This window comes from Cherax quadricarinatus, chromosome 5, assembly GCF_038502225.1.
Source record: "Cherax quadricarinatus isolate ZL_2023a chromosome 5, ASM3850222v1, whole genome shotgun sequence".
Taxonomy (NCBI): domain Eukaryota; kingdom Metazoa; phylum Arthropoda; class Malacostraca; order Decapoda; family Parastacidae; genus Cherax; species Cherax quadricarinatus.
The window spans coordinates 65,162,531-65,189,020 of NC_091296.1; the positions used below are offsets into that span (position 1 = coordinate 65,162,531).

Below are 26,490 nucleotides of genomic sequence, written 5' to 3' on the forward strand. Positions count from 1 at the left end.
CATGCGGGCGCCTAGCAAACCTGAGAATAGCGTTCCGATACCTTAATAAGGAATCACTCTAGACACTGTACACTGTGTACGTTAGGCCCATACTAGAGTATGCAGCACCAGTTTGGAACCCACACCTGGTCAAGCACGTCAAGAAGTTAGAGAAAGTGCAAAGGTTTGCAACAAGGCTAGTTCCAGAGCTCAGGGGAATGTCGTACGATGAAAGGTTGAGGGAAATCGGACTGACGACACTGGAGGACAGAAGGGTCAGGGGAGACCTGAAAACGACATACAAGATACTTCGGGGAATAGATAAGGTGGACCGAGACAGGATGTTCCAGAGAGGAGACACAGAAACAAGTGGTCACAATTGGAAGCTGAAGACTCAGACGAGTCACAGGGATGTTAGGGAGTATTTCTTCAGTCATAGAGTCGTCAGGAAGTGGAATAGCCTTGCAGGTGATGTAGTGGAGGCAGGAACCATACATAGCTTTAAGACGAGGTATGACAAAGCTCAGGAAGCAGAGAGAGAGAGAGAGAGAGAGAGAGAGAGAGAGAGAGAGAGAGAGAGAGAGAGAGAGAGAGAGAGAGACAGGACCAAGTAGCGATCAGTGAAGAGGCGGGGCCAGGAGCTGAGTCTCGACCCCTGCAACCACAATTAGGTGAATACAGCATATACAACAGGCCTAGTGTCCAATCGACATGTGCCTAGGACAAAATGGTAACTAACATACACACGGGTACGAGAGTCTTTTAGAGCAGATAAGTCAGGCCCCACGAGACTAGTGGTAATAACTCCCGCAAGTGGAAAGTTGAGAGGTGGGGCCCAGGTAGGTAAGTACACATATACACAAACACACACACATAAACACCAATTCAAACGTAAATACAAAGACTAAAACTCGACCTCATTAACCTCAAATCGGTAACGTCAACAAATCGACGTAACAGCACCAATCGCAAATGAAAGGAAATTATAAGAGGTAAACAAGGCTGGAAGACGCACTGTCGTTACCACAAAGGCTTAACAATTTTAGAATTACCAGGACAAGGGTTCGAATCTCATTCCCTTTCTAAAAAAAATATTAACACACAAATTTGTAAGCATACAGATGTATAAAAAAAACTAATATAAACATTGACTAGAAAACATTCATGAATATCAGAGTTTGACTCATGTTGGCTGGTAGAATAATGAGAATAAAACGTGGAGAGAACAGGAAAAGGCAAGAAAGTGAGTAGAATAGACTTACGGAATTGTCAAGAATTGTTAGGCTCGTGGTATTCAGCCATAGCAATTGCGAAAGTCAGGGACATCCAGGAAGGCAAAAATAAGAAGACCAGAGACGGAGTATAGACAAAAGGGATAAAAGTTGTAAACTATGACCAAGAAAAGATTTTAAGGCGAGAATAGAAAGTAATGAAATTTTTAATATTTATAGAGTTATTCCCAATTTCCACAAGTTATAACTCACTTCCACAAGTTATGACTCACTTCCACAAGTTATAACTCACTTCCACAAGCTATGACTCACTTCCACAAGTTATGACTCACTTTCACAAGTTATAACTCACTTCCACAAGTTATAACTCACTTCCACAAGCTATGACTCACTTCCACAAGTTATGACTCACTTTCACAAGTTATAACTCACTTCCACAAGTTATAACTCACTTCCACAAGTTATGACTCACTTCCACAAGTTATGTTATAACTCACTTTCACAAGTTATAACTCACTTCCACAAGTTATAACTCACTTCCACAAGTTATAACTCACTTCCACAAGTTATAACTCACTTCCACAAGTTATGACTCACTTCCACAAGTTATGACTCACTTTCACAAGTTATGACTCACTTCCACAAGTTATAACTCACTTCCACAAGTTATGACTCACTTCCACAAGTTATGACTCACTTCCACAAGTTATGACTCACTTCCACAAGTTATGACTCACTTCCACAAGTTATGACTCACTTCCACAAGTTATAACTCACTTCCACAAGTTATAACTCACTTCCACAAGTTATAACTCACTTCCACAAGTTATAACTCACTTCCACAAGTTATAACTCACTTCCACAAGTTATAACTCACTTTCACAAGTTATAACTCACTTCCACAAGTTATAACTCACTTCCACAAGTTATAACTCACTTCCACAAGTTATAACTCACTTCCAAAAGCTATAACTCACTTCCACAAGTTATAATTCACTTCCACAAGCTATAACTCACTTCCACAAGTTATAATTCACTTCCACAAGTTATAACTCACTTCCACAAGTTATAACTCACTTCCACAAGTTATAACTCACTTCCACAAGTTATAACTCAATTCCACAAGTTATAACTCACTTCCACAAGTTATAATTCACTTCCACAAGTTATAACTCACTTTCACAAGTTATAACTCACTTCCACAAGTTATAACTCACTTCCACGAGTTATAAATCACTTTCACAAGTTATAACTCACTTCCACAAGCTATAACTCACTTCCACAAGTTATAACTCACTTCCACAAGCTATAACTCACTTCCACGAGTTATAAATCACTTCCACAAGCTATAACTCACTTCCACGAGTTATAAATCACTTTCACAAGTTATAATTCACTTCCGCAAGTTATAACTCACTTCCACAAGTTATGACTCTCCCAAACGTATCACTATCTCATATCACAGCTTCCTCAATAGGAATAAAGCCACGTGACAGTCGTAATAACACTGTTTCTTTCTCTTTGTTCAATGGTAATTGTCTGTCGTTTATTTTCGTGCTGCTGTGAAATTATCAGGAACACGTATCGTAATTGATTTCGTGTGCTTCAAAATTCATCGTCAGTTTCCCTTTCTTTGGTCTTTTCTTGCCCGTCCCTCTGCCCTCTTTTCCCTGTACGTATGTGTGTATTCACCTGTTTGTGGTTGCGGGGGTCGATTCACAGCTTCTGCCCACGCCTCTTCGCTGGTCGCTACTGCTGTGTGTACTCAGTTGTGGTTGCAAAGGGCCGAGTCATAGCCACTGGCCGCCACTAGGTCACTCTTCCTGCTCCATGAGCTTTATCATACCTCTTCTGAATGCTATGCATGGTTCTTGCCTCCGCTATATCACTTCCCAGACTATTCAACTTCCTGACAACTCTGTGACTGAAAAAATACTTCCTAACACCCATGTGATTCATTTGAGTCTTCAACTTCCAACTGTGACCCCTTGTTGCTGTGTCCCATCTCTGGAACATCCTGTCTCTGTCCACCTTGCTGATTCCTCTCAGTATTTTATATGTCGTTATCATATCCTCCCCATCTCTCCTGTCCTCTAGTGTCGTCAGCTCGATTTCCCTTAACCTCTCCTCGTACGACATACCCCTTAGCTCCGGGACTAGTTTTGTTGCAAACTTTTGCACTTTCTCTAGTATGTGCGTGTGTTTGCTTGTGTGTGTGTGTGTGTGTGTGTGTGTGTGTGTGTGTGTGTGTGTGTGTGTGTGTGTGTGTGTGTGTATCAGGGGTGTCCCTGATATCTCCTCTTCAAACTTCAGCAACAAAACTTACACTGCCAAAATACGTTTTCTTGACTAATTGGGAAACTGCTACGAAAGAAGAGAGCTTTCTTATGGAGGCGTTTGCCAGGCATCCTTGTCTCACCTGTGCTCTAAGGTCGTCACTCCTCTGCTCTAAGATGTTTGCCTCGTGGCTCGGTAGGTAGCGCACTCGCTCACATACTGAGGGGGAGCCCGTGGCTCGATCCCTGTCTCGGGCGGAAACGTTGGGTAGGTTTCATCACACCTGCTGCTCCTGCTCACCCAGCTGTAAGTAGGTACTTGGGTGTCAGTCTAATGTTATGGGTCGCATCTTGGGGGTGGTAGTATACCTTGGATAGAGCTGGGCTTTGAATTGAGCTGAGATTGAGTATTAGCTCAGCCTGCAAAATTAATCTGTGCAATAAAATAAATATCGTAGTCCCTGTGCTGTAAGATCGTCGTTCTTGTGATCTGAGGTCGTATCTCTTCTGCCTCAAGGTCGTACTCCGGCTTTAGTGTCGTAGTTTCTCTACTTTAAGATACAGTATTTACTTGGTATTGCAGTATTTACTTGGTGTGTCTCTTACAGGAACTTCAACAAGGTGTCATTTACCATCCTATACATAGGGTAAATCAGGTCCATTCTGGAGTATGGAACCCACATCTTATAAATCTTGTTAAGAAGCTGAAAAAATACAAAGGTTTTTCTATGAGACTAGTCCCAGAGCCGAGGGTATGAACTAAGAGGAAAGATTAGAGGAGCTAAGCCTGATGACACAAGAGGACAGAAAAACCAGTGGTGACATGATTACAACGTACAAAATATTAATGGGAATTGACAGGGTGGACAGGGCGAATCTGTAATGTACAGAAGGGCACATTTGGAAGGTAAAAAATAACAAGGATGTCAGGAAATACTTATTTAGCTTTAGAGTGGTCAGGAAGTGGAACAATCTGAACACCCAAATGGTAGAGGCAGAATCCATACATAGCTTTAAGAATAGGTATTACTCGTATATGGCTCAAGTAGCCAGGAAAGCCTGTCTCAGAGGCATCCAGCGGAGAGGTGGGGTCAGGAGCTGAGACTCGTCCCCTGCAACCACAAATATGTGCACACACACACACACACACACACACACACACACCACAAAGCAGGCCAAGTGTCTCTTGACAAGACCCTTTGACAACTGGTAACTAACGAACAGACCAGCTTATTGACGATCAGAATATGCATATTGACGGACTTCGCTAAATAATTAGTTACACAGTGTCTGAGTGTGACAGCAGCTGCACTGCACGTTTTTGTATCATGTTACGATATTTTAACAATAACAAAATGATAATTACATTTCGACCAAGGACAGAAATTGTTTCTGTTATGCCATTTTTTTTTCTTAATAATTCGTCTTGTGCAGATTTACATCTGTTTTCACTTCCTGACATTTCTCGAGTTTCGAGTAGTTTCGAGATAAGTAGTTGCAGTAGTAGAGGTAATAGTAGCAATGGAAGTAGTCGTAGTAGTAAAGGTAGTGGCAGTAGTAATAGTAGTAGAAACAATAGTAGTAGTAGTAGTAGTAGTAGTAGTAGTAGTAGTAGTAGTAGTAGTAGTAGTAGTAGTAGTATCAGTAATAGTAGCAGTAATAATAGTTGTAGCAATAGTAGTGGTAATAGTGATAGTAGTAATAATAGTAATAGGGGCACTAGTGGTATAGTTAAAAGTAATTGTGATAGTACTAGTAGTGGTAGTATTTACAATACTAGTAGCAGTTGTAGTTGCACTAACAGTGGTGGTCGTGGTCGTGGTGGTAGCAGTACTACTTGCAGGAGTGTAGTGAGGGTCGTAATGGTGGTGGTGGAGGGAAGAAGCTTGTGACTTATTGAAGGGGTGGTGCTGCTGTTGTTATTGTTATTGTTGCTGGTGGTGGTGGTGGTGGTGGTGGTGGTGGTGGTGGTGGTGCTGGTGGTGGTGGTGGTGGTAGTGGCGCTGTTACCGCTGGTGGTGACGCTGCTGCCGGTGCCGCCGAAGTCAGTACTCACGTTAGATGGAGTGTGTCACATTCAGAGATGCTAGGATGTGACTTTGAATACCCCCCATGTTTTCCTTTTCTGGTGAAGTTCCTCCTAATTATCCTGGTAGATACCCTCCCCCCCCCCCACACACACACTCATGAGTAAGACATATGTAAAACAGTCTCACTCATGAGACTGTTTCAAGGTATACTGACATCAACTTTACCTCGCCACTACTACTGCTGACTCCATATTTAACCACCTCCGTATCTGACTGAATAAGCTTACCGTGAATACGAAAAGTTCCAACAACAAAGATACATAACTGTCGCACATGTGTCTTAAAGTTTTTATGGGATTTCAACATTTTCATGAAAATTTAATAATAAAAAAAACTGCGTTTGGTTAAAAAAGACGATGAGAACCAAGACAGTGTTGTTATCTTATTCTATATGGAAGTTGTAATAATGGGAAAATCCACAGTGTGGGCACAGATTTGTATGTGAACATGTACATACTCATAAATATAAATGTACATTGATGAGGATACACACACACACACACACACATTCGTGTGCTATACATGTGTATTTTCCGTGAATGCACCAAACAGGCGTATGTGTACGATAGTGTTTTGGTGGCGTTCCAGTTCCAGTCAGATGTGTCCAGCGCTCGGAGACACTGAATGAGGGATAATAATGTTTACTGCATGTAAAACCACCCTCACACACCAGCCTGTGAAGTTTTTGTTATGTTCTCGCGACAGACGAAGCATTGCGTGTCCACTCTGAATAATATCAGAGATGCTTCTTGCCGAATCCTCTGAAGCGTTTCTTGTGAAGCTGATGTTCCTGAATCTCACTTGTGTAGGGAGAGCTAGTCTGATGAATAAAACTGATGAATTCGATTGATGAATAAGACTGAACGTCACGAACAAAAGACCTGATGATGTGCTGGAATGATGATGATTATAATTATTATTATTATTATTATTATTATTATTATTATTATTATTATTATTATTATTATTCAGCAATCAGGTTCAATCCAAAGAAAGAGGAGCTCTTATTCCCTGAATTACGAGCACTTCAACGACAGCAAGGCCGTTGAAAGGTCCTCGATCGATTGTAGGTGTAGGAATTAACAATACTCGCGTATCTCTCATACGCCTACCACCATCCACTGAAGGTGGCGCTGACGAAGAGCCTTTGTTATGGTAACACCACTGCCGGAGGTGTTCCAGTCATGAGGTATGCTGCTGCCTGTCATGCATTCTTAAGTGCATCGCGTGAGGTCGTCTGTTATACGTTCAGGCTCTCAAACTGAGCGTTTGGTGTGACCACACTGCATTTTCCGTAATTTATCCAGTAGTCAAGCGGAAATCTTGGTTCATTATCAGTTAGTAAGCTCGCTGTGCCTTCCATGGATGCCACTTTCATACAAATTCTAGTATCGTCTGTAAAACATGATACAGTGCTATGTCTGATGTCCCTGTCTATGTCAGACATGAGAATCAGAAAAGTGGGGCGAGTGCCGTCCCTTAGGGGACAAAATTTCACTGTTGCAGCCCATGAGATTTCACTCTATTTACTATTACTCTTTGGATTCTATTTATAAGAAAGTTAAATATCCATCTGCTCACCTTTACAAGCGTTCCTATTGTACGAATTTCGTCAGTGACTTGTCGGTGGTCCGAGTCGGTCTGAAACGTCACTAGTTTCCATCTCCTAAGCTTGAGTTATTTGTAGAGTGCTCCAGCTTCGGTATTAGGTTAGATTAGACGTAGTTAGGTTAGATTAGGGTTGGTCAGGTTAGTTTGTCCTCTGTCAATAAAATTTAAGCAATTATGACACAACGGCGATAAACGAAATATGAAGTCGATGAAAGGTTCTGACGCTCGAGCAGTAAGCAGACACCCGTCAGGCGCAGCAGACACGTCAGTGTCATACAATTACCGTTTAAGATTCGTTTAACAGTCATTTAATTGATTGACTTAGTTGACTTAGTAACAGTGAAATACTGTCAGTTTTTTAAGAGGCTGGGCGGAAAGAAAAACTTTCACTGGGTCGCACCTGTCACCATGGTAAACTTCCAATATTTACGTGCTGGTTGTGGCCTTTTTACAAAATCTATTATGTAGATAAATGGTTCAGAGTCGACAGGATGATGAATTAGACGCCAGTGTAACACTTGGGGGTCTTTATTGTGGTGACGTTTTGCCAATCAGTGGTTTCCTCGGTCCAATACAGAGAAGAAGTGAAGCTTAGGAGTTTGAGGTACTCCGTCCCTCAGCCTGGAGTCGATGTGATGTTGATAAGGTTGACGGATTTATCATAACGACTCCAGGCTGAGGGACGGAGTACCTCAAACTCCTTCTGATCTTCAGCCATTCCGCTTTGTCCTGGACTGAGGAAGCCACTGGTTGGCGAAACGTTTCCATAATAAAGATACCCAAACGTTACACAAGTGTCTAATGCTTCATCAATATCTGTTATAAACAATAGCGTGGGCAACACAGGTGTTACAGCGGCGCCTCAAAGTCCCCCCACAAATCCATGTTTACATTTATTTCTTTATTAACGATATTATCTACGAGATTTGCAATACTGGAAAAAAAATTATAATGATGATAGTCGAAATACCAGTTACGAAACTCTGAATTGTAGATGAATGGTTCACAGAACCGACACGTTGATAAATTAGACACATGTGCAACTCTTGGGTATCTATTAAGGAAACGTTTCGCCACACAGTGGCTTCATCAGTCCATACACAGGAGAAACTTGATACCCAAGAGTTGCACATGTGTCTAATTTATCAACGAAACTCTGAACTTATAAATTATATCTATCTGGGAGCAAAACTTCGCCGAAGCGATAGAGGCAGACACAAATAACCTGCACATAGAAGAGAGGAGCTCACGACGACGTTTCGGTCCGTCTTGGACCATTTACAAAATCACACTAACAAAAAAGAGAGAAGGAGGGAGTATATATAGGTAAGAGGTGGTATTACTAGTAGTTCACTACTACTACTAGTACTACCACCTCCAGCCTATATATATACCCCTCCTTCTCTCCTTTTCGTTTGTGTGATTTTGTAAATGGTCCAAGACGGACCGAAACGTCGTCGTAAGCTCCTCTCTTCTATGTGCGGGTTATTTGTGAATTGTACCATTAGGTGAAAAATGCCAAGAAAGCCATTGATTAAGGCAACAAATCAGTATTGTTCAACGGATTTCTTTTTCACATTGCACGAAGATATTAAAAGACAAAAACACTTGCGAGCGAGAAAGCGATACTTGAATAATAAAAAAAAAATCATGCTAGTGGAATCTTTTATTATTTAAAAAAAAAAATAAGTAAAAACATAGGTGGCATTTCAGGATCTACCAGACGGCCTTTCCAGGGCTGGTCGTTCACCTGTGTGTGTGTGTGTGTGTGTGTGTGTGTGTGTGTGTGTGTGTGTGTGTGTGTGTGTGTGTGTGTGTGTGTGTGTGTGTGCGTGTGTGTGTATGTGTGTGTGTGTGTGTGTGTGTGTGTGTGTGTGTGTGTGTATGTGTGTGTGTGTGTGTGTGTGTGTGTGTGTATGTGTGTGTGTGTGTGTGTGTATGTATGTGTGTGTGTGTGTGTGTGTGTGTGTGTGTGTGTGTGTGTGTGTGTGTGTGTGTGTGTGTGTGTGTGTGTGTGTGTGTGTGTGTGTGTGTGTGAAGGTAATTGAGCAGCAACGAACCTTTGCAGCCCTGGGCTGCTACCGCCTGTCGTTACTGCTGCATTTCTATCATTTATATGTATGTGAATCAAAGATAGATAAATAGATAGATAGATAGAGAGAGAGAGAGAGAGAGAGAGAGAGAGAGAGAGAGAGAGAGAGAGAGAGAGAGAGAGAGAGAGAGAGAGAGAGAGAGAGAGAGTAAGAGAAAAGCAGACAGAAAGGCAGATTTCAACAACGAAGGCAATATTCTCAATAAGAAATGTCTGTGAAGATAGAGAATCACTAGGTGAATATGGCAAGGCAGTCGAGTGACGTCCTGTATTATTAAGACACATCTGGTTCTTGCTTCAAAGTGATGACTGAATGTCTGCAAAACATTTTATGAGACGTTGTCTGATATGCTGTGTATTATGCCTGCCGACTGTGCGACGGTCGTTGAGTCGACGAATTACCTGTGCGCTGACTAATTCCTAAACACTGACGGATTCACATCTGTTGGTGTATATATAGCAACAGACACTCGGCTCGGTGTGTATATATATATATATATATATATATATATATACAGAGATACAATCTGCTCTTTCGTAATTGTATTGTTGTTGTGTATCACACGGCGTTACGGTCCGGTCTTTAAACTGTTACGAGTCTGGTTACGGTAGTTCTAATGGAAGCATTCTTCTCTAAGACACTTCTCCGAGGAGCCAGTGATGCACCCACAACAACAGCTACAAAATCAAATTTGAGGATTAACATGTCCTTAGGATGAAGTTTCTTTTCTGAGAAGAATCTGAGAGTGAATCGTGATCTGTCTTTTCCTCACTCTCGCATTCCGGTTTGTAATGTTGCCTCTGCTTGTAACCGGATCTCCACGATTCCAAGCTCACCACTGTAAGATATCTTGCTCTTCATGACCAGTTCAAGCGGGTACGGAGGGCCCCTTACTGTATAACTAGTCAATAGATTGCAGGGTCCCTTAGTTCAACTAGTCAGGAGACTGGAAGGTCCCTTACAATATACCTGGAATATATCTGGAGAGGGTGTCGGGGGTTGACGCTCCTGCTGCCCGGTCTGTAACCAGGCCTCATATGGCTAGTCAGGAGACTAGAGAGACCCATTTTGTATAGCTAGTTAAGAGACCGGAGGGCCCCTTACTGCATAGCTAATCAGGAGACTGGAGAGTCCCTTACTGTATAGCTAGTTAGGAGACTGAAGGGTCGAGACTTCAGCACTTCTTGCCCTGGATGACCAGCGGGGATTTAACGATTCATAAACCGCGACAATTTAGCTTCACTCTGCCCCCAGCAAGAGCTTTGCTAAGTATGCAATAAATTCCCCACTGATAAAAAAATCACTAAGACATAGATGTTGCAAGGCACAGACTTTGCAGTGAGTTGAGGCACGATAACAGCTCTTAATACCTAACTTATGTGAAGGGATCCCTCATTCATATTTCTGTAGAACCCTTCAGTGTTAGTTTAAAAATGTGAGAGGGAGGGAGGGAGGGAGGGAGGGAGGGGAGGGAGGGAGGGAGGGAGGGAGGGAGGGAGGGAGGGAGGGAGGGAGGGAGGGAGGGAGGGAGGGAGGGACGGAGGGAGGGAGAGGGAGAGGGAGAGAGGAGAGGGAGAGGGAGAGGGAGAGGGAGAGGGAGAGGGAGAGGGAGAGGGAGAGGGAGAGGGAGAGGGAGGGGGAGAGGGAGGAAGAGAAAGGGATAGAAGAAGAGGGGAGGAGGGGCAGAAGTAAAGAGAAAGAGTGGAAGAAAGAGAATGAGAAAGGGTTGCAGTATTCTGTATGAGGCACAAGTATGCTCACATCTGGAGTATGCTCCACTTTCTTGGTTTGCCTGCCCCCCCCCCCCATCTCATCTGTGAGTGCTTGACAGAGTAGAGAACAGAACAAGACGTCTCATCTCTCGCCTGGATCCATCCTGGATAGACCTGTCATTTCAGCAGAGCCTTCGACACAGGAGGGATGTGGGTGGCCTTACTGTTATGTACAAGGCTAACATTGTCAAAGTACCACACTTGGCTCCACTTCGAGGACAGCGGGAAGCAAGCTTCTATACCACAAGACGGGCAGAAAGCAGCAACTTCACTCTGGGTGTGCCCTTCTCCAGAACATCACTTCATCTGAGATCATTTATTCCCAGGATGACTCGAGTCTAGAACACATTCGTACAGCATTATGATGTCAACGAGATAAAGTCAGTTGATCAGATGAAAATGCTGGCCCACAGATGGCTCCAACTTCATCCTGTTCCCTACTTATATGTTTCATAACAATAAAAATGCTTTCAAATTAGCTGATGTAGGTAACAGCTCTTAGCTTGTCAATAAAGTTAGGAATCCTTAACTTGTCAATAGCTTGTCGATAAAGCTCGGGATCCTTAACCTAACGCTGTCAAACTCTGTGTAAGAGAGAGAGAGAGAGAGAGAGAGAGAGAGAGAGAGAGAGAGAGAGAGAGAGAGAGAGAGAGAGAGAGAGAGAGAGAGAGAGAGAGAGAGAGAGAGAGAGAGAGAGAGAGAGAGAGAGAGAGAGAGAGAGAGAGAGAGAGAGAGAGAGAGAGAGAGAGAGAGAGAGAGAGAGAGAGAGAGAGAGAGAGAGAGAGAGACAGACAGACAGACAGACAGTCAGTCAGTCTCGGCCTGGTGCCGAAGACCATTAAATAAAAAAAGAACATTTGTATTTTAAACATTTAATAAGACCAGGCAGCTAGTTTCCTCACCTGACACCATCACGGAATAATTTTTACCCTCAAATTCATCTGGTAACGAATAAATCCTTCAGGCTGGGGGCGCCTCTCATCCTGCCCTTACGAAGATTCACTGGCGAGCTGGAATATTGAGGTGGACGCAGGTGAGCCACATTGAGTTATGGCTGGCAGGAAGTATCTTGAGACACAGGTGATATACTGGTAGTCTCTTGGCGTCGGCTTTAATTCATCGATAGAGCGTCACTCTACTGAGGAAATTTCCCAGGCTTCTCTGAGTCGTAAGTCTTGACTCTGTAAAACCTTTATTGAACTAAGTTTTGGGCCAGCAGCAGGTTGTGCGTGTGTGTGTGTGTGTGTGTGTGTGTGTGTGTGTGTGTGTGTGTGTGTGTGTGTGTGTGTGTGTGTGTGTGTATGTGTGTGTATGTGTTTGTGTGTGTGTGTACTCACCTAATTTTGGTTGCAGGGGCTGGGTCATAGCTCCTGGCCCCGCCTCTTCACTTGTCTCTACTAGGTCCACTTTCTCCTAATACCCTTCAAACCTACAACAGTTATATATAGTCACGTTATCACCCTATTCAGCTCTGCACTGTTCCAGTCTTGTTCATTGAGGTACAGTGGCTTGGGGTTATTAAATACCTTTCTCGGATCGCGCAGCAATCGGTCCAAGTCGGACCGAAACGTCGTCGTAAGCTTCTCTCTCCTATGTGTAGGTTATTTTTGTAAGACATACGTCTAGTTAGTGCTGTTACTCAGCATAGTCACATGAGAGAGAGGATTACGTGGTTTAAAATATCTGTGGAGAGAAAGATGGAGGTGGTACTGGAAGAGAGAATGGTGGTGATGGTACTGGAGGATGAGATGGAGGTTGTGATGGTACTGGAGGAGGATAGGTAGGAGGTACTGAAAGAGGAGGTGGTGTTAGTACTGAGAATCAGATTAGATTAGTATTATAATAGAAAGCAGAAGGAATTAAAAGAAGAGAGGGAAGAGAGGGAGATGATATTAAAGGAGAGGGAGCGGGGGAGGTGGAGAAGGAGGTAGAGGTGAAGGAGCGGGGAGAGGAGAACCGGGAGGAAGAAGGGAGGAAGAGGATGAGGAAGAGGAGGAGGAGGAGAAGGAGGAGGAGGAGGAGGAGGAGGAGGAGGAGGAGGGGGAGGAGGAGGGGGAGGAGGGGGCGTGGTTGACAAGAAAAACAGGTGAGTAGGAACGGCAGAGCAGAATGCAGCAGTCAGTCAGTCGTCTCCCGGCACCCGTGAAGACAGCAGCAGCAGCAGCAGCAGCAGCAACAGCAGCTGCAGGAAGTAGTGGTCCCAGCACTTACCTTGCGGGACTCCCAGCGCTCGGTCAAGGAACTCCCCGCGCGTCCCTAGTTCCTCAGGACGCCTCTAAACCCGTGAACCTCAGGGTTTGCGGCTGCTAGTGAGCTGCAAATATTACCCTTTACGTGGTCAATAATTCAGTGAAAGCGTGATAACTGTTTCTCTGATGTGAGCATGCAGAATGTTGTTTATATTGAACACTTTATCTCAGCCTTGCAGTGAGTCTTTCTGCTCGACTTGTTGATGATCAACGAGTATCTATAAAGCCGCCGTTACAGATAATCATCTCAAAATTGCCTCTCCGAACCGGAGGGCAAGTACGTCTCTTTGAAGGGCGAGTGCAAGGGAGCCTTCACAACACCCACACCCTCCTCAGGCCTTCAACCATCACCCTCCCCAGGGCTAAGTAATTACGAGTTTCTCACCTTTACACACACTGTTCCATTACAGGCAGTAGAGATCCTTTTAGAAAGTCGCTGAACCTTTGTATACCCAAGACTTTTTTGTTGCCATGTTTCAATGGGCACTGAAAGGCTTATAAAAACCCGCTATACGCAAAATTAAGTATTTTGGAATAATGTAACAGATTTCTCTCTCTCTTTTTTTTTTTGGTAGAACTAAAAACAAAATACTAACTTTTTATGTAACAGAGAATATTAAAAATAAGACTGAGTTACGGGAAGCTTCACACACACACACACACACACACACACACACACACACACACACACACACACACACACACACACACACACACACACACACACACACACACACACGCACACACACACACGCGCGCGCGCGCGCACCAAACAAAAATAAAAATAGTTTGAGAGCGTCGCCTTGCCTTGTGTAAAGGTGTTTACCTGTGCTCCTGCCACCTGTCGCTCGGTGTCTCCACTCACCGTAGTCTTACCGCACAATTCCCACCGAACCCGACGTAAGAAAGCAGAGGAAGTGTCTATTTCTTGCCAGTGTCGACTTACAGCAAGTTGCTCTGCCTACTGGGCTTCGACTCATAGCCGGTTCCTGGGGTCACCTTATAGCTGGTTCCTGCACACACTTATGGTAAGTACAGGCTGACAAACGCGATTGTTTTGACAGTCATTCACCACACACATTATTCAGTTATGCTGCGCGCTGTCACTTTGTCGTCTTCCTCTCATCTCTCCCTCTGTCACTCAGATTTATACAACGTGTGGAATTAGTTATGCAAATATCTCACAACCAATTTAAAAGTTAAAAAAACTTATAATTAGACCTGTTCTTGTTTTAAACGAGGTTGATACCTAGCAGTTGTCTAGCCAATGAGCGAGTGATGATACGACTAACATCAACCTCAGGAAACATTATCAAGGACGAAGAAATACCGCTACCAGCAGAGTCAAGTACTGTATATTAATTGTTGTGAGGACACTACGGGATGATTCTTGACATTCCTCACTAATGTGGAATACTTATTCAAAGAAAAATAAACTTACATTGTGTGTGTGTGTGTGTGTGTGTGTGTGTGTGTGTGTGTGTGTGTGTCAGGAATATAAAAACCAGCACCGTTCGTTAATTAATATCCAGAATATACAACTACGAAGATGAAAATTAACATCCTTACAGTAAGGAAGAATTTCAACTACAGAAAATATTTCACATATATAAGGTAAGGTTGGGTTAGGTTTGCACTAGGCTAAACGCAACGCTGTCGTTACTTTTGGTTTCCCTGTGCTGCAAAGCGGCTGAATTAATAACTTAGCAAGGTAAGGGACTTGCATTCCCACCTACCACCTCTACAAGTCTTAAACGAGGACCCTACATTCCACCACCTACCCACCTACATTCCACCACCTACCCACCTACATTCCACCACCTACCCGCCTACATTCCACCACCTACCCACCTACATTCCACCACCTACCCACCTACATTCTACCACCTACCCACCTACATTCCACCACCTACCACCTACATTCCACCACCTACCCACCTACATTCCACCACCTACCACCTACATCCCACCACCTACCCACCTACATTCCACCTCTTACATTCCACCACCTACCACCTACATTCCGCCACCTACATTCCACCACCTACCCACCTACATTCCACCACCTACCCGCCTACATTCCACCACCTACCACCTACATTCCGCCACCTACAGTCCACCACCTACCCACCTACATTTCACCACCTACCACCTACATTCCACCATCTACCACCTACATTCCAACACCTACCACCTACATTTCACCACCTACCGAACTACATTCCACCACCTACCCACCTACATTCCACCACCTACCAACCTACATTCCACCACCTACCACCTACATTCCACCATCTACCACCTACATTCCAACACCTACCACCTACATTCCAACACCTACCACCTACATTCCACCACCTACCCACCTACATTCCACCACCTACCCACCTACATTCCACCACCTACCCGCCTACATTCCACCACCTACATTCCACCACCTACCCACCTACATTCCACCACCTACCACCTACATTCCACCACCTACCCACCTACATTCCACCTCTTACATTCCACCACCTACCACCTACATTCCGCCACCTACCCACCTACATTCCACCACCTACCCACCTACATTCCACCACCTACCCGCCTACATTCCACCACCTACCACCTACATTCCACCACCTACCACCTACAGTCCACCACCTACCCACCTACATTTCACCACCTACCACCTACATTCCACCATCTACCACCTACATTCCAACACCTACCACCTACATTTCACCACCTACCGAACTACATTCCACCACCTACCCACCTACATTCCACCACCTACCAACCTACATTCCACCACCTACCACCTACATTCCACCATCTACCACCTACATTCCAACACCTACCACCTACATTCCAACACCTACCACCTACATTCCACCACCTACCCACCTACATTCCACCACCTACCCACCTACATTCCACCACCTACCCGCCTACATTCCACCACCTACATTCCACCACCTACCCACCTACATTCCACCACCTACCACCTACATTCCACCACCTACCCACCTACATTCCACCTCTTACATTCCACCACTTACCACCTACATTCCGCCACCTACCCACCTACATTCCGCCACCTACCCACCTACATTCCACCACCTACCCACCTACATTCCACCACCTACCCGCATACATTCCACCACCTACCACCTACATTCCACCACCTACCACCTACAGTCCACCACCTACCCACCTACATTTCACCACCTACCACCTACATTCCACCATCTACATTCCAACACCTACCACCTACATTCCACCACCTACCCAACTACATTCCACCACCTACCCACCTGCATTCCACCACCTACCCACCTACACTCCACCACCTACCACCTACATTCCACCATCTACCACCTACATTCCAACACCTACCACCTACATTCCACCACCTACACTCCACCTACATTCCACCATCTACCACCTACATTCCAACACCTACCACCTACACTCCAACACCTACCACCTACATTCCACCACCTACACTCCACCACCTACATTCCACCATCTACCACCTACATTCCAACACCTACCACCTACATTCCACCACCTACCCACTTACATTCCACCACCTACATTCCACCATCTACCACCTACATTCCACCACCTACCCACCTAAGAGGGTCAACATTTCTCCCACCAACTGCCACCATCGTCTGCTTCACCATTCTCCCCTACCCCCCCATTATCCAATTATTGTAATGATTTCACGCCGTGTTCCATACGCGCACAACGTTACGTTAATTCCATTGTTAATTCCATTGTTAATTCCATTGTTCTCGTGTTAAACTGCATATTGCTTTCTTTTTTAATGTTCACTTTTTGGCTCTTATTTGCATGCTGGTTGCCAATTCTCATTCACACTTCCACTGTTATTAAACAATAGCTCTGAATATCCCGTGTTAATTTGTATTTATATATATTCTTATAATTTTTATTTGCATATTTGGCTATTGCTGGCGCTGTTGTCATTTTTTTAAGCCTCGACGAGTATATCAACTAAATTAGATTAATAAAAGTATTTTTTTTATATTTATAATAGCGGGTTACGTAGTTATTTTTATTTTAACGCAGTTACTTTTGTTTTTAAGATTTTTTTTTAAAAATATCATTGGTGTTTTTACATTTTGTTTTCACTTTAGTCCTCGTCGAGTACTCGTTATTTATCGTTTATTTTCTCCTCTTCTCTCTCTCTATCTCGTCTCTTGCAGTGCTCTCTCATTTAAAGTTTATTTATTTTTCCAAAATCTTTTCTGCTGACAGAACTGTGTCGTCCCTTTTTTTTTTTCACTGTCAATTTTCTCGTTTAATATACTTAATTTTTTGCTGTCACTGTTCTCTTGTTTCCTCTCGACGCTTCGCTTATCTTCGCTCGCCTCTCACTGCCTCTCTTACCCTGTTTATTTTTGTTTCTCCAGTTTCTCTACGACGTCTTAACACGCTTTCACCTTTTTTTTGGTCTCTTGATTTCTCCTTATCTTTTTCTCACTTTTCTCTATTTACGTTCTTTGTTTGTCTCGTTTCTAATCCAATTCTTGTCTTCATTTATCTTCTTGAATTCTGTTTTCCCCCCACTTTCTTCTAATGCTTCCTAATCACATTTCTCTCTTTATCTTTATCTTCTTCTTCTTCTTCTTCTTTTACTGCTTCTTCCTCATCTTCAGTATCATCCATCCGCGTCTTTCAAGTCAATCTTCTCGTTATTACCTACTTACACCTTTCTTGCAGTTCACTCTGCGTCTCCTTCGTCAAAACATGTCTGCTTAAAATAATTCCCTAAATGGAGATACGAATGAATATGACCTTGACGGCGAGTGACCTTAATGTCATGTGACCTTGACTGGTGACCTTGACGGCGGGTGATCTTGTCGTGTGACCTTGACGTTGTGTGACGTTGTCATGTAACCCTTGGGGTCATGTGGCCTTGACTCGTGACGTTGACACCGGGTGATCTTGTCGTGTGACCTTGACGGGTAACCTTGTCGGTGGGTGACCTTGACGGCGGGTGACCTTGACGGCGGGTGACCTTGACTTGTGACCTTGAAGAGAAATCGGAATTGTTTGCCTTTTAAATCACACTCTTTTATCCAAGAGATTATTATCAGAATTTTTTTCATGATATTGCGTTTTACCAGGTTCCATATATTGTGATTTTTTTTTTTTGACGAAATTCGATACATTTTATTTGTTTATTTATTTTATATACATTCTGAATGTTTACATGGATTTAAAAAAAAGGGGGGGCATTTTTACACATAATAATTTCAGCGAGTCAATGGCCAATATGAAGCTGACTTTATTACACAAAACTTTGGCAAATGGAAATGTATGGGATTAATTTTTTTGAGAGGAGGATGGAGGTTGATTTTTTGAATTCTGAAACGAAAAAATGGACTTGTTTTTCAATCATCTCAGTGGTCGTGGCATCACATCAGTGGTCGTGGCATCACATCAGTGGTCGTGGCATCACCTCAGTGGTCGTGGCATCACATCAGTGGTCGTGGCATCACCTCAGTGGTCGTGGCATCACATCAGTGGTCGTGGCATCACATCAGTGGTCGTGGCATCACCTCAGTGGTCGTGGCATCACATCAGTGGTCGTGGCATCACCTCAGTAGTCGTAAATACACAGAAAAGTTTCCTTGATTATTATAGTTTTCTGTGTATTTACGACTGGTGAGGTGATGCCACGACCACTGAGGTGATGCCACGACCACTGAGATGATCCCATGACCACTGAGGTGATCCCATGACCACTGAGGTGATGCCACGACCACTGAGATGATCCCATGACCACTGAGGTGATCCCATGACCACTGAGGTGATGCCACGACCACTGAGGTAATCCCATGACCACTGAGGTGATCCCATGACCACTGAGGTGATGCCACGACCACTGAGGTGATCCCATGACCACTGAGGTGATGCCACGACCACTGAGGTGATCCCATGACCACTGAGGTGATCCCATTACCACTGAGATGATCCCATGACCACTGAGGTGATCCCATGACCACTGAGGTGATCCCATGACCACTGAGGTGATGCCACGACCACTGAGGTGATCCCATGACCACTGAGATGATCCCATGACCACTGAGGTGATCCCATGACCACTGAGGTGATCCCATGACCACTGAGGTGATGCCACGACCACTGAGGTGATCCCATGACCACTGAGATGATCCCATGACCACTGAGGTGATCCCATGACCACTGAGGTGATGCCACGACCACTGAGGTAATCCCATGACCACTGAGGTGATCCCATGACCACTGAGGTGATGCCACGACCACTGAGGTGATCCCATGACCACTGAGGTGATGCCACGACCACTGAGATGATCCCATGACCACTGAGGTGATGCTACGACCACTGAGGTGATCCCATGACCACTGAGGTGATGCCACGACCACTGAGGTGATCCCATGACCACTGAGGTGATGCCACGACCACTGAGGTGATGCCACGATCACTGAGGTGATGCCACGACCACTGAGGTGATCCCATGACCACTGAGGTGATGCCACGACCACTGAGGTAATCCCATGACCACTGAGGTGATGCCACGACCACTGAGGTAATCCCATGACCACTGAGGTGATGCCACGACCACTGAGGTGATGCCACGATCACTGAGGTGATGCCACGACCACTGAGGTGATCCCATGACCACTGAGGTGATGCCACGACCACTGAGGTGATCACATGACCACTGAGGTGATGCCACGACCACTGAGGTGATGCCACGACCACTGAGGTGATCCCATGACCACTGAGGTGATGCCACGACCACTGAGGTGATCCCATGACCACTGAGGTGATGCCATGACCACTGAGGTGATGCCACGACCACTGAGGTGATGCCACGACCACTGAGATGATGCCACGACCACTGAGGTGATGCCACGATCATTGAGGTGATGCCACGACCACTGAGGTGATCCCATGACCTCTGAGGTGATGCCATGACCACTGAGGTGATGCCACGACCATTGAGGTAATGCCACGACCACTGAGGTGATCCCATGACCACTGAGGTGATGCCACGACCACTGAAGTGATCCCCACGACCACTGAGGTGATGCCACGACCACTGAGGTGATCCCCACGACCACTGAGGTGATGCCACGACCACTGAGGTGATGCCACGACCACTGAGGTGATCCCCACGACCACTGAGGTGATGCCACGACCACTGAGGTGATGCCACGACCACTGAGGTGATCACATGACCACTGAGGTGATGCCACGACCACTGAGGTGATCCCATGACCACTGAGGTGATGCCACGACCACTGAGGTGATGCCATGACCACTGAGGTGATGCCACGATTACTGAGGTGATCCCATGACCACTGAGGTGATGCCACGACCACTGAGGTGATCCCATGACCACTGAGGTGATGCCATGACCACTGAGGTGATGCCACGACCACTGAGGTGATGCCACGACCACTGAGATGATGCCACGACCACTGAGGTGATGCCATGATCATTGAGGTGATGCCACGACCACTGAGGTGATCCCATGACCTCTGAGGTGATGCCATGACCACTGAGGTGATGCCACGACCATTGAGGTAATGCCACGACCACTGAGGTGATCCCCACGACCACTGAGGTGATCCCATGACCACTGAGGTGATGCCACGACCACTGAGGTGATGCCACGATCACTGAGGTGATGCCACGACCACTGAGGTGATCCCATGACCACTGAGGTGATGCCACGACCACTGAGGTGATCCCATGACCACTGAGGTGATGCCACGACCACTGAGGTGATGCAACGACCACTGAGGTGATGCCACGACCACTGAGATGATGCCACGACCACTGAGGTGATGCAACGATCATTGAGGTGATGCCACGACCACTGAGGTGATCCCATGACCTCTGAGGTGATGCCATGACCACTGAGGTGATGCCACGACCATTGAGGTAATGCCACGACCACTGAGGTGATCCCCACGACCACTGAGGTGATCCCAGGACCACTGAGGTGATGCCACGACCACTGAGGTGATGCCACGACCACTGAGGTGATGCCACGACCACTGAGGTGATCCCATGACCACTGAGGTGATGCCACGACCACTGAGGTGATCCCATGACCACTGAGGTGATGCCATGACCACTGAGGTGATGCAACGACAACTGAGGTGATGCCACGACCACTGAGATGATGCCACGACCACTGAGGTGATGCCACGATCATTGAGGTGATGCCACGACCACTGAGGTGATCCCATGACCTCTGAGGTGATGCCATGACCACTGAGGTGATGCCACGACCATTGAGGTAATGCCACGACCACTGAGGTGATCCCATGACCACTGAGGTGATGCCACGACCACTGAAGTGATCCCCACGACCACTGAGGTGATGCCACGACCACTGAGGTGATCCCCACGACCACTGAGGTGATGCCACGACCACTGAGGTGATGCCACGACCACTGAGGTGATCCCCACGACCATTGAGGTGATGCCACGACCACTGAGGTGATGCCACGACCACTGAGGTGATCACATGACCACTGAGGTGATGCCATGATCATTGAGGTGATGCCACGACCACTGAGGTGATCCCATGACCACTGAGGTGATGCCACGACCACTGAGGTGATGCCATGACCACTGAGGTGATGCCACGATTACTGAGGTGATCCCATGACCACTGAGGTGATGCCACGACCACTGAGGTGATCCCATGACCACTGAGGTGATGCCATGACCACTGAGGTGATGCCACGACCACTGAGGTGATGCCACGACCACTGAGATGATGCCACGACCACTGAGGTGATGCCATGATCATTGAGGTGATGCCACGACCACTGAGGTGATCCCATGACCTCTGAGGTGATGCCATGATCACTGAGGTGATGCCACGACCATTGAGGTAATGCCACGACCACTGAGGTGATCCCCACGACCACTGAGGTGATGCCACGACCACTGAGGTGATCCCCACGACCACTGAGGTGATGCCACGACCACTGAGGTGATGCCACGACCACTGAAGTGATCCCCACGACCACTGAGGTGATGCTACGACCACTGAGGTGATGCCACGACCACTGAGGTGATGCCACGACCTCTGAGGTGATCCCATGACCATTGAGGTGATGCCACGACCACTGAAGTGATCTCCACGACCACAGAGGTGATGTCACGACCACTGAGGTGATCCCCACGACCACTGAGGTGATGCCACGACCACTGAGGTGATGCCACGACCACTGAAGTGATCCCCACGACCACTGAGGTGATGCTACGACCACTGAGGTGATGCCACGACCACTGAGGTGATGCCACGACCACTGAGATGATGCCACGACCACTGAGGTGATGCCACGATCATTGAGGTGATGCCACGACCACTGAGGTGATCCCATGACCTCTGAGGTGATGCCATGACCACTGAGGTGATGCCACGACCATTGAGGTAATGCCACGACCACTGAGGTGATCCCATGACCACTGAGGTGATGCCACGACCACTGAAGTGATCCCCACGACCACTGAGGTGATGCCACGACCACTGAGGTGATCCCCACGACCACTGAGGTGATGCCACGACCACTGAGGTGATGCCACGACCACTGAGGTGATCCCCACGACCATTGAGGTGATGCCACGACCACTGAGGTGATGCCACGACCACTGAGGTGATCACATGACCACTGAGGTGATGCCATGATCATTGAGGTGATGCCACGACCACTGAGGTGATCCCATGACCACTGAGGTGATGCCACGACCACTGAGGTGATGCCATGACCACTGAGGTGATGCCACGATTACTGAGGTGATCCCATGACCACTGAGGTGATGCCACGACCACTGAGGTGATCCCATGACCACTGAGGTGATGCCATGACCACTGAGGTGATGCCACGACCACTGAGGTGATGCCACGACCACTGAGATGATGCCACGACCACTGAGGTGATGCCATGATCATTGAGGTGATGCCACGACCACTGAGGTGATCCCATGACCTCTGAGGTGATGCCATGATCACTGAGGTGATGCCACGACCATTGAGGTAATGCCACGACCACTGAGGTGATCCCCACGACCACTGAGGTGATGCCACGACTACTGAAGTAATCCCCACGACCACTGAGGTGATGCCGCGACCACTGAGGTGATGCCACGACCACTGAAGTGATCCCCACGACTACTGAGGTGATGCTACGACCACTGAGATGATGCCACGACCACTGAGGTGATGCCACGACCACTGAGGTGATCCCATGACCACTGAGGTGATGCCACGACCACTGAAGTGATCTCCACGACCACAGAGGTGATGCCACGACCACTGAGGTGATCCCCACGACCACTGAGGTGATGCCACGACCACTGAGGTGATGCCACGACCACTGAAGTGATCCCCACGACCACTGAGGTGATGCTACGACCACTGAGGTGATGCCACGACCACTGAGGTGATGCCACGACCACTGAGATGATGCCACGACCACTGAGGTGATCCCCACGACCACTGAAGTGATCCCCACGACCACTGTGGTGATGCCACGACCACTGAGGTGATGCCACGACCACTGAGGTGATGCCACGACCACTGAGGTGATGCCACGACCACTGAGGTGATCCCCACGACCACTGAGGTGATGCTACGACCACTGAGGTGATGCCACGACCACTGAGGTGATGCCACGACCACTGAGGTGATCCCCACGACCACTGAGGTGATGCCGCGACCACTGAGGTGATCCAACCGACCACTGAGGTGATCCACACGACCACTGAGGTGATGCCACGACCACTGAAGTGATCCCCACGACCACTGAGGTGATTCCACGACCACTGAGGTGATGCCACGACCACTGAGGTGATGCCACGCCCACTGAGGTGATGCCACGACCACTGAGGTGATTCCATGACCACTGAGGTGATCTCCACGACCACTGAGGTGATGCCACGACCACTGAGGTGATGCCACGACCACTGAGGTAATATCACGACCACTGAGGTGATCCCCACGACCACTGAGGTGATCCCCACGACCACTGAGGCGATGCCACGACCACTGGGGTGATGTGCTAGCCACGACCACTGGGGTGATGTGCTAGCCACGACCACTGGGGTGATGTGCTAGCCACGACCACTGGGGTGATGTGCTAGCCACGACCACTGGGGTGATCCCCACGACCACTGAGGTGATGCCACGACCACTGAGGTGATGCCACGACCACTGAGGTGATGCCACGACCACTGAGGTGATGCCACGACCACTGAGGTGTTGCCACGACCCCTGAGGTGATGCCGCGACCACTGAGGTGATGCCACGACCACTGAGGTGATGCCACGACCACTGAGGTGATGCCACGACCACTGAGGTGATGCCACGCCCACTGAGGTGATGCCACGACCACTGAGGTGATCCCATGACCACTGAGGTGATCCCCACGACCACTGAGGTGATGCCACGACCATTGAGGTGATCCCCACGACCACTGAGGTGATGCCACGACCACTGAGGTGATGCCGCGACCACTGAGATGATGCCACGACCACTGCGGTGATGCCACGACCACTGAGGTGATGCCGCGACCACTGAGATGATGCCACGACCACTGAGGTGATGCCACGACCACTGAGGTGACGCCACGCCCACTGAGGTGATGCCACGCCCAATGAGGTGATGCCACGACCACTGAGGTGACCCCATGACCACTGAGGTGATCCCCACGACCACTGAGGTGATGCCACGACCATTGAGGTGATCCCCACGACCACTGAGGTGATGCCACGACCACTGAGGTGATGCCACGACCACTGAGGTAATATCACGACCACTGAGGTGACCCCACGACCACTGAGGTGACCCCATGACCACTGAGATGATCACCACGACCAGTGAGGTGTTCCCCACGATCACTCAAGTGTTACACACGACCCATCAAGTATTTCCCAATGACCAATCAAGTGTTTCCCACGACCACTGAAATATTCTTTACGACTCTACAAGCGTTCTACATCAACACTCAAGAATTCCCACGGTAACTCTTGCGTTTTCTTCGCTAGTCAGTAATTATCACACAGGAATTTAGGTGCATGGTTCAGAGAAACGACAAGTTGATAAATTAAACACATGTGCAACTGTTGGGTATCTTTATTGAGGAAACGTTTCGCCACACAGTGGCTTCATCAGTCCATATAAAGGAGAGCGTTGAAGAACAGGAGGAATTTGAGTTAATCAGTCCCTCAACCTTGAGTCGATGTGGTCAGTCCATCAGTCTTGAAAAGATTGATGGACTGACCACATCAACCACTCTTCTGAAATATCTTCTCTAATACAAAAAAAAAATGCTGTATAGCCCTTGTGGCTTAGCGCTTCTTTTTGATTATAATAATAATTTAATACAAAATATATATTTTACTTAGGCATGAATTTTTTTATGGAATCTGGATTTTTCGTCCAGATTTTCTGAGAATTAATATCATAGGCAAAGCATTTCATTATTTTTTTTTAACAGGTGATATTAAACCTCGAGAGAAAAATCACTACGAGTCGTGTCAAGTAGAAATAGGAGTTGTAACTTTTACAGAGCATTTTGACCTCGTAGATTACTCGCAGGTACAATAGAAAAAAGAATTTGTAGATGAATGGTTCAGAGAACCGACATGTTGATAAATTAGACACATGTGCAACTCTTGGGTATCTTTATTGAGGAAACGTTTCGCCACACAGTGGCTTCATCAGTCCATACGTAGGAGAAACTTGAAGAACAGGAGGAGAATGAGGTAATCAGTCCCTCAACCTTGAGTCGATGTGTTCAGTCCATCAATCTTGAATAGAATACGGCATGTGAGCGGAGAAGCAGCTTATAAACCGTATGGCAGGAGAGGTGCAGCAGTCATAGGTCGTGTCACATTTGTTCAATGTGGAAGTAGGTCGTGCCCAAGAATTAGGCAAGCGAAGAATTCCTAAGTATTAAGATCCCAAGAAGTTGCAGTGTCTGACAGATTTGTAGATGAATGGTTCAGAGAACCGACATGTTGATAAATTAGACACATGTGCAACTCTTGGGTATCTTCAACTTGTGGGTTTTTCAAACCATTCATCACAACTGTCAGACACTGCAGCATCATGGGATCTTGTTACAAAGAATTCTTCAACAATTGTTCAACCTTTGGAC

At 46.7% G+C, this 26,490-nt stretch overlaps 1 protein-coding gene across 1 annotated transcript in view; it reads left to right on the plus strand.

Annotated features, from left to right (window-relative positions):
• The first annotated feature begins 13,192 nt into the window (after positions 1-13,192).
• LOC128685089 (uncharacterized) overlaps positions 13,193-26,490 on the plus strand; it is a 156,803-nt gene continuing 143,505 nt past the window's right edge. Inside the window, exon 1 of the mRNA XM_053771586.2 lies at positions 13,193-13,668. The gene's annotated coding sequence lies outside the window, so the exon portion shown is untranslated. The remainder of the gene's footprint in view (positions 13,669-26,490) is intronic.